Source organism: Triticum urartu, chromosome 4 (assembly GCF_003073215.2).
Source record: "Triticum urartu cultivar G1812 chromosome 4, Tu2.1, whole genome shotgun sequence".
NCBI classification, from domain to species: domain Eukaryota; kingdom Viridiplantae; phylum Streptophyta; class Magnoliopsida; order Poales; family Poaceae; genus Triticum; species Triticum urartu.
The window spans coordinates 584378277-584387196 of record NC_053025.1 but is presented as its reverse complement, the minus strand read 5'-3'; the positions used below and the strand labels follow the sequence as shown (position 1 = coordinate 584387196).

General features: G+C 49.0%; 1 pseudogene; it reads left to right on the top strand.

Moving 5' to 3' along the window:
• The first annotated feature begins 1730 nt into the window (after positions 1 to 1730).
• On the top strand, positions 1731 to 8340 carry LOC125554896 (annotated as a pseudogene).
• The last annotated feature ends 580 nt before the right edge of the window (positions 8341 to 8920 follow it).

The following is an 8920-nucleotide window of genomic DNA, read 5'->3' as shown; positions in this document are numbered from 1 at the left end:
ACTGATTGAACCCTTGCCGTAACAAACTGCACTGAGCCTGCGTTGACCTATGCCAAACAATCGACAACCATCAACCATGACGAAACAACTTCGACTTTGATGACGACCAACTACAGAAGAAATACCTCCACAATGACCATCAATCACCTGTCATCGTTACTGCCCATGCCCCTCCAAGGTAGCCCCGACTCCGCGATAAGACATAGCGACAAAGAGGAAACTTGTTAGACACGCCGAAAGGAGCCAACTACTGAAACACTGCCACGACCCTGCATAGCTTGCCACCAACATCATCTCAAAACTCGACACCACATAGACATAATGAGAGCAGTCGCCCTCGCAAACAAACAAAGCAAGCCAGTGTCATCGTCATCAAGCTCAAGACCACGACACCCGCAAAGTTGTCAACCGCACATGTGGCGAGGCAGCTCTGATGTGTTCACGTGTGAAGTAGGCAGGCCATGCCGAGAAGCACGCTCACCGCCCACCGAAACTGCTCAATGCTGGTGATCGGCGCCACACAAAGAAGCCGTCCCAACTAAGGACCCAGGAACGTCGAGCCTCCAGCCACTGGTGTCCTAGCCAAGCACGAGCAAGAGGCTCCAAGATTTTGCCTCCAACAAGGAAACATGATGTGAGAGTGTTGTCAATGCCTGATCATGCAAAGCCTAGACTAAAGGTCTCCCTTGGAGCCTCGGAAGGAGACAGGGGTGTAGCCCCTTGGCTCTAGGGAGGTGAAGGAAGTCATGTCAGATGTCGCTGTTGCTGGTCCTGGACAAGAACACTGGACTTTCACTCGGGGCATGACAACCTCCCAACCCGAAGCAAACCCGCACAAGACCCTTCCCCGATCTGCTAACCATGTGGGTGCGACCATCACCAGCTATGCACAAGGCCCCAAGACGCCGCGCTGCACACCACATTGGACCCTATGCAAGATCCGCCGCGAGGCCCGAGGGAACTAGATCCATCGCCTCCCACGTCATGCAGCCGCCCATCACCTCGGTCCCCGACGCACCACCGCTAGACTCGCCGTGCCACACACAGCTCGTGTTGCACCGCCGCGAAGGATTGACCCATGTTACACAGATGTTTTACCGCTTCGAACAATGCTGAAGTGTGCGAATCAACCTATGGTTGAATGGTTATGAGGAAGTTCAAATCTCAGACTTGACATCTCTCGGAGGTGCTCATAGGGGTAGGGTTTGCGTGCATGCATTCATAGAAGCTGAGTGTATACTTGTGTATGTGAGCGCGTTCAATTATACTATGTAAAAAAACAATGCTGGAGCATGGTGCGCCATTTTTCTAAAGGAAACACATATTAACATTTTTATTTGGGGCGTGCTAGGCATCGGCCGGCGGATCTTTTAAAAAGATCCGCCGCCTCGCGAGCCATCAAATCTGGTATACTCCTGTGTTAATGGTCATTCTTCACTTTTTCCACTTTTGCAACATAAATTCTGTTGCGGAAGTTTTTGCAACAGACGACATGTTGCAGAAAACATTTGTAACAAAGGTTGTATTACAGATTTTTTTTGCAACAAAGATAATATTGTAGACTTTTTTCGCAACATAGATTATGTTGCAGAATTTTTTTTATTCGCATCGTCGCACCGCCGTGTTGCCACTGCAACGTTCCCCATGTTTCAGAAACATGAAAGAAGTTACAAAAATCATAAGACATACGGTGGATGGGACTAATCCATATGTGGTTGGCTCTCAAGGCCATGTCGCCACTGATGTTGCAAAATCCTGGTAATAGATACAATAGGTGAGACTAATCCACATGTGGTTGGCTTTCAAGGGCAATGGACGCGAGGCGTAGAATCTGTTCGTACCCGTGGTCTGTTGGATCAAAAGTGATCCAACGGCTTCACACACGGTGGACACGAGAGTGCCATCCGCCGGCTGAAAGGTAACGTTTCCCTTTTTATTTTTGGTCACAAAATAGTAGAGGAATATGCGTACATGGGATTTTGCATCTGATAGGAACACAAAGTTTTGAAATTTTTAATAATCATAATGGATCAAATAAAAGAAGGACAGTTTGCAGACCAAATCCCCAATCTCCTCAAATTGCTCGGTCGAATCATTCAAACACCAGCTAGCACACATCAAAATCCCGGCAAATTTAACAATTTTGACTTGTGTATAAATTATTTCACAAAATGAACTGTTCTTAAAAAAAATCACTCAGTTGACTTTTTGAGTGGCGCCTGCCCAGCGTTGCACCCCGGACTGCCTAAAAATTACTAAGTCAATGTGCAACGCTTAAGAGTTAGGCGCCACACTATACAGTGTAGCGCCTAACTCTCAGGCGTTGCACACTGACTTAGTAATTTTTGAATCACTCGGGTGCGATGCTGGCTAGGCGTGTATCGCCTGTCAGTCAGGCACTGCATAGTGTAGTGTGGCGCCTTCATGTTGGACGCCACTTAAAAAGTCAGCTGAGTGAAATTTTTTTAGGAGCGGTTCATTTTGTGAAATAATTTCATCCACGGATCAAAATTATCAAATTTGCCCCAAAATCCCCGTTCTGCTCCAGGTGGTCAAACCATTCCACCACTACCCCCCCCCCCCCCCCCCCCCCCCCCCCCCCCCCCCCCCCCCCCCCCCCCCCGCACCACCATTGCAGCAGCGCCGCCGACAATCCTGGACGAGCTCTTCGAAGAGATCCTCCTCCGCCTCCCGCCCGACAACCCAGCCTGCCTCATCCGTGCCTTGCTACCTCTTGAGCACTGCGTTGGATTTTCTTGAAGAGGAAAGGATGATGCAGCAAAGTAGCGTAAGTATTTTCCTTAGTTTTTGAGAACCAAGGTATCAATCCAGTAGGAGGCTACGCGCGAGTCCCTCGTACCTGCACAAAGCAAATAACTCCTCGCAACCAACGCGATAAGGGGTTGTCAATCCCTTCACGGTCACTTACGAGAGTGAGATCTGATAGATATGATAAGATAATATTTTTGGTATTTTTGTGATAAAGATGCAAAGTAAAATAAAAGCAAAGTAATAAGCAAAGGAAATACCTAAGTATTGGAAGATTAATATGATGAAGATAGACCCGGGGGCGATAGGTTTCACTAGTGACTTCTCTCAAGAGCATAAGTATTTTACGGTGGGTGAACGAATTACTGTTGAGCAATTGACATAATTGAGCATAGTTATGAGAATATCTAGGTATGATCATGTTTATAGGCATCACGTTCGAGACAAGTAAACCGACTCCTGCCTGCATCTACTACTATTACTCCACTCATCGACCGCTATCCAGCATGCATCTAGAGTATTAAGTTCATGAAAATAGAGTAACGCCTTAAGCAAGATGACATGATGTAGATGGATAAATTCATGCAGTATGATAAAAATCTCATCTTGTTATCATCGATGGCAACAATACAATACGTGCCTTGCTGCCCCTACTGTCACTGGGAAAGGACACCGCAAGATTGTACCCAAAGCTAAGCACTTCTCCCATTGCAAGAAAGATCAATCTAGTAGGCCAAACCAAACTGATAATTCTAAGAGACTTGCAAAGATAACCAATCATACATAAAAGAATTCAGAGAAGATTCAAATATTGTTCATAGACAATCTTGATCATAAACCCACAATTCATCGGTCTCAACAAACACACCGCAAAAAGAAGATTACATCGAATATATCTCCACAAGAGAGGGGGAGAACATTGTATTGAGATCCAAAAAGAGAGAAGAAGCCACCTAGCTAATAACTATGGACCCGAAGGTCTGAGGTAAACTACTCATACTTCATCAGAGAGGCTATGGTGTTGATGTAGAAGCCCTCCGTGATCGATGCCCCCTCCGGCGGAGCTCCGGAACAGGCCCCAAGATGGGATCTCGTGGATACGGAAAGTTACGACGGTGGAATTAGGGTTTTGGCTCCGTATCTGATCGTTTGGGGGTACGTAGGTATATATAGGAGGAAGGAGTACGTCGGTGGAGCAACAGGGGGCCCATGAGGGTGGAGGGCGCGCCTGAGGAGGGTAGGCGCGCCCCCTACCTCGTGGCCTCCTCCTTTATTTCTTGACGTAGGGTCCAAGTCTCCTGGATCATGTTCGGTGAGAAAATCACATTCCCGAAGGTTTCATTCCGTTTGGACTCCGTTTGATATTCCTTTTCTTCGAAACCCTAAGATAGGCAAAAAAACAGCAATTCTGGGCTGGGCCTTCGGTTAATAGGTTAGTCCCAAAAATAATATAAAAGTGGATAATAAAGCCCAATAATGTCCAAAACAGTAGATAATATAGCATGGAGCAATCAAAAATTATAGATACGTTGGAGACGTATCACGCCTCCCTCGTCTGCAAGGCCTGGGGTTGCCTCGTCTCCCGCCCTCACTTCCGCCGCCACCTCCACGAGCTCCATCGGACACCCCCGGTGCTCGGCCTCCTCCACGACCTAGAAGACGCGCATCCCATGATTCATCCCCACCACCGCGTCGTCCTTCTCCCTTGCCGCTCCGCACAATGGGTTCTGGCGGACCCTCAACTGCCGCCACGGTCGCGCCCTCTTCCTCTCCAACTCCCAGTCCCCGGAAACTCAGGAGCTTCTCGTGTGGGAGCCAATCACGGGTTCCCAGTAGCGCATACCGGTGCCCGTGGCGCTCGACAGCAACTTCCCCATGGCGGTCGTCTTCTGCGCAGCGGACGGGTGCGACCACCGAGACTGCCTCGGAGGGCCTTTCCGCGTGCTCTTCCTCTTCTCGGTCATGGTAGGCCAAGTCACTGAAGATGGCTGCTATCTCACGTCAGCGTGCGCATACTCGTTGGAGACTGTCACCTGGGGCAAGCCGACCTCGTTGCCCCGCCGCTCGCCCATGCCCATGTGCTTTACATTTTATTCCAGTGTGCTCGTTAGAAATTCTCTGCTCTATTTCAGAGCAACTCCAACGGGCCGACCTAAACGGACGGCGATTTTTTCCGCTTTTTATCCGTTTGGGTCGGCCACCCGCCCTGCGGCCACCCTCTTTTAGATTTGGGTCAGCAGCGCGCCCAACACGCCGACCCATATGTGCCGGCTTGGCCGGCTGGCCGCCCAATATTTACATTGATTTGCATTCAAACATATTGTCAAATAACATAGTTTTACCGAATAAAAATATTATAGTTTTACAAACCGGATACAAATAAAAATATTTCACATAGTTTTGCAGCCAAATAAAAGAAGATACATCTATTGGTTGCCAACATGAGCCCACATATGCTCAACCAAATCATATTGCAGCTGCACGTGAGTTTCCCAATCACGCATGTCTTCATGAAATTGGGTGAACTGTTCAAACGTTGCCGCTACTCCATGCTCAGGCACAACATTCTCATCTTGAAACTAAAACCCTTGATCGTACAGACGTTCCGGGCTCTCGTCTTCTACGATCATATTGTGCATGATCACACAAACAGTCATCACCTCCCACAATTTATGTGTGCTCCATGTATTAACAGGATACCGAACGATGCCCCATCGAGATTGCAAAACACCAAAGGCACGCTCGACATCCTTCCTGGCACTCTCTTGCTCCTGAGCAAATCTTTTCCTCTTCTCTCCGACAGGGTTGGGTATTGTCTTGACAATAGTGGTCCACTGAGGATAGATACCGTCACCCAGGTAGTATCCTTTGTCGTAGTTGTGTCCATTGACAGTAAAGTTCACCGGTGGGATGTTGCCTTCGGCAAGCCTAGCAAACACCGGCGAGCGCTGAAGCACGTTGATATCATTGTATGATCTAGCCATGCCAAAGAAAGAGTGTCAGATCCAGAGATCTTGAGACGCCACGGCCTCTAGGATGATAGTGCAAGCCCTGACATGTCCCTTATACTGCCCTTGCCAAGCAGAAGGACAGTTCTTCCTCTTCCAGTGCATGCAGTCTATGCTGCCAAGCATCCCTGGGAAGCCCCTTCTGGCATTCATCGCCAACAAACGGGTTGTATCTTCAGCCGTCGGCTCTCTCAAGTACTCGGGGCCAAACACAGCAATAACAGCCTTGCAGAACTTATACATGGACTCTAGGCATATAGACTCGCTCATACAGACGTACTCGTCAATGAGATCACCGGGCATTCTGTATGCAAGCATTCGGATGGCCGCAATGCATTTATGATAAGAGGAGAAACCAATCTTGCCGACGGCATCCTCTTTGCACTCGAAATAGTCATCATAGCTGACCACTTCCTTTCTAATACGGTTGAAAACATGCCTACTCAATCGGAAACGGCGGCGGAATTTGTGATGTTTGAACAACGGGTTTGTTGTATCAAAGTAGTCCTTCCAAAGAAGGAAATGCCCGCTCTCTCGGTTGCGATTCAACGCCGGAAGGTGGCTCGGAATGGAGCCACGAAACAACGGCCGCTGGCTGTTGAGGTGGTGATGGACCAACACGGCAGCCAATATCTCCTCCTTATCGTCGGACGACGAATCGTCGGAGTCGCAAAGGAAATTGTGAAAAAAGAACTCATCGGCGGAGTCCATTTTCGTACCTTGGCAAACTGTCGAACAACTTGCGGGCATCGAAGAAGGAGATGGCCGGCGAGGGGAGTCGCGGCGCGCACGGACCAGCTAGCTGCCCTGCCGACTTCCAACGAGTGGGCCGGCGTCCGACGAGCGTGCCGGTGAGGATCTGGCCGGCGCGGCGAGGCAGCCTCTTGGTCGCGGGCGGCTGTGCGGTCGGGGGAGCGGGGGTGGGAAACAGTTTGCTCCCCGGCGGCAAGACGGCGGTGACGGGGCGACCGGGGGGGGGGAGTGAGCGGCGTTGCTGGGCGGATGTGGAGGCGGCGGCAGCTGGCAGAGTCGCCGACAAAAAAAGGCGGCGGCGTCGGCGACAAAGGAGGCGGGCGAGGGTTGCTGGAGGGTGAGGGGAGGCCAATGAGCCATCGACTAGCGGGCCCGGGGAAAGAAGAAGGCGAGCGTGCGCGCGTCCGTCGCATGTCCGCGCCGACGCAAATCCGGCTCAAAAATGAGCCGAAAATGGATCGCCCGCGGACGAAAAGCGGATGCCCGTCCGTTTGGGTCGGCACGTTGGGCCGATTTTTCTGTCCGCGCCGACCCAAACGGACAGCGGCGGACGAAATGGATCGCCACATTGGAGTTGCTCTCATGTCTGATGATGGATTCATTCTCGAGTGTGACTTGGCAAGGCATGGGCTGACAGTGTTTGACCCACCAAACTATGAGCCAGTCTGTGACGGCCGATATACCATCATGCTGGCGGAGGACGGTGGACTGGGAGCTTGCCAAAGGATGAATCAGCAGCTCAAATTGTGGTCAAGGGAGGTGAGTGACAGTGCTGATGCACGATGGGTGCTGCGCCGGCTCGTCTACCTGGAAAATTTGCTCCCGGTTGGTGCTCTCCTGGATGCAGAGACTAGAGTGCAAGTGCTGGGCTTTGCCGAGGGAGCAAATGCCATTTTCCTGACCACTGCAATCAGAGCGGGCGAGGAAGGTGTGCGATGAATCCGGTGATCATCTCTTTTGTTATTTGATTCCAGTTGTCAGCTTCTACACTCCTGTGCCTCGTGGTGAGCACAGGGGTCTGTCGTTGAAGCATAGTGAGGATGCAGGTGGTGAGGAGCAAGAGGGGGGGGGGAGGAGAAAAGTCAAATGTTACCAAGGGGGACTTCGTCAACGCCTTCGAATGCATCAACCACGCCATAGAGAACAGGTTAGGGTTCTCTTCCCAAAAGCCGCTAGCCCCGCTGAAGTGTGCCAATGTGTTATTTGTTATTGTTCTATAACATGTCCCTAGTCGCTCTGAGCCTTTGGCTGTTGTATTTTGTAAGACAAGGATTAGTGGGGTTCAAGATGTTCTAAGATGTCCCTAGTTACTATGAGTTTCTTGCTGTTTGAGATGTCACTCGTTAACAATATTTGGGAGTTAGAGCCTAGTATGTTCTATTATGATGTGCACGTTGTGATTATCATCGTATCAAAGTGTGACTACCATGCTATCCAATACTAGCTAGTTCCAAATATCTCATCACTCTGCAGTTTATTCGTATTGTACTTCATAATCTGTGCAGACACTAGCCAGTTGTTAGAAAAGGCAGTCAACAGAACAAACTTAGCACCTTGTATCGTCAAATTGGTTATAATTATAGTTGTGCTGTCCTATCATAGATCGCAGTAACTTTCTGCCTTACGTTATAACCTTAACAATTATAGACTGAAATTGTATGCCTTTATTGTCAGGGTTCCACCCTATGGTGAAGTTGCTCCTGCGTGTACCAGCACGGTTTACGGACATGGATGCGGCTTGCTATATGAAGAATACGTGAAGACCTCAATCAGCAAAGATGATGCTGGGAACTCAAAAGACCTCAGGTAGCAATGTTTATGATGCTCCACCTTCAGACCTGCTTCATTGCTCATAAAAATCTTGTTTAGGGGTTGTACATATTTTGAACGTGTGCCTGGCGCCCAGTTACCGAGCAATCTCCCAATCTTTTTCTTGAATTTTTGCTTCCCATTTTCTTTTGTTTGGACTTTTATTTTGGCAAAGCAGAGTATTTGAAGTGCAATTACAGTGAGTGAACCGTTGGTTCTTTCCACGTAGACACTGAACTGGCATTCGTTGGCCAAACAATTTTTCCTTTCTTGATGAAAGCCATGGCTTATTGAAGCGGAGAGAACAAGGCTAACGGCAAGCCTCATAACCTATTTTTAAGAACTTCCAGAAATTCATTCATAACTTCCCAGAAAATTTTGAGAACTTCCAGAAAATCATTCATAACTTGCCAGGAAATTTCAAGCAATAAATTTGGCAAGCACACAAGGCAACGGAAACCCGTTGACATAATGCAAAGTTAATAATCTGTGCAAACACTAGCCAGTTGTTAGAAAATGCAGTCAACAGAACAAGTTAGCACCGGGTTTCATCAAACTGGTTGACAGTAATTGTAGTTGTG